The sequence below is a fragment of the Schistocerca americana genome, chromosome 2 (genome assembly GCF_021461395.2).
Source record: "Schistocerca americana isolate TAMUIC-IGC-003095 chromosome 2, iqSchAmer2.1, whole genome shotgun sequence".
NCBI classification, from domain to species: Eukaryota; Metazoa; Arthropoda; class Insecta; order Orthoptera; family Acrididae; genus Schistocerca; species Schistocerca americana.
In genome coordinates, this window is record NC_060120.1 from 545,764,385 (window position 1) to 545,765,558 (window position 1,174).

The following is a 1,174-nucleotide window of genomic DNA, read 5'->3' on the forward strand; positions in this document are numbered from 1 at the left end:
TAGTAAAATCTGCATCTTAATCGCAGAAATAAATCGAGGCCATTTGCTACGTTCACATCAGACGAAAAGCAAATTTCGAAAATCGTTTTCGCTGCTGCAGTGGCTTTAATACACCAGTCAAATATCCGTTTTCCAATCGCCTGTTGTTTCGCACAAATGGCCCATGCATTTGTTTTGGTTTCTGATTTAATCTGCACAACGGCTGTTTTTGTTGAATTAGACATCGGTGGTAGATAACTCCTTGCTCATCCTAATGTTTCTACTTCTTCTTCAAGTCAGTCCTTCCAGTTTAGCCGAAAAAAACCTAACCTGTGTGATATTCGCTATTTTTGATTTCATTAAAACAGCAAATAGTTAATACTTTCAGCCAGAAGGGAAACACTTGTTTATAAAGAATGATTAATGTATAATAAGGCGTCGCATAGCGACGTTGGAATTTCCTAAATAATGTAATTCGTCGTCTTTGGGCGGCAACATAAACAGAAGAATACGGATAGATATGCGATCCGTCACTATTTTGTTCGCTGGAGAACAAATAAAGCCTTGAGCGCTTAAGACTTGTACTGTTTTTCTTAAGTAAGACGGACGCAGATTTGTGGCGGTCTGATCTAACTTTTTACTAAATGTATAAAAACGTGTTTCGTCTAAGTTTGAGTGAAGTGTAAAAAGAAGAACTGTTACAACTTATCGTGACGACGTACGGGGGACTGAAAAGGACAATGGCTACATAAAAGAGCGCTCAATGGACATGAAAAGGACATAGAAAATCTACCGTCATTGTAGTACCAAGCTTAAGGTACGATATATGTTTTAGTTATAATAAATATTTGTTCTGGGAATACTGAATCATTTAGCAGTGCTCTTTCCTATCATCTCTTCAGTACTATTTTCATTTTAATTATGCATTTTGCTAAGATAACAGACACCAATATCACCAATCCAATGTGCGTGTTACATTGACAAAAGGAAAACTGTTTTATCGTCTTCTTGCATCAGCTTCAGTATTGAATTTCCCTTTTGTGTGATGTTACAGTTGTTTTTGCGCCCTTAAGAACTTTCTGGTCCCTTAGGAAATTGTTTTGTCATAACAATAACTTCACAACGGGGTATGATCGTACCTACGATCATGAAGTAATTAGAAAGACGATAAAGTAATTTCTTAATGAATAGCACG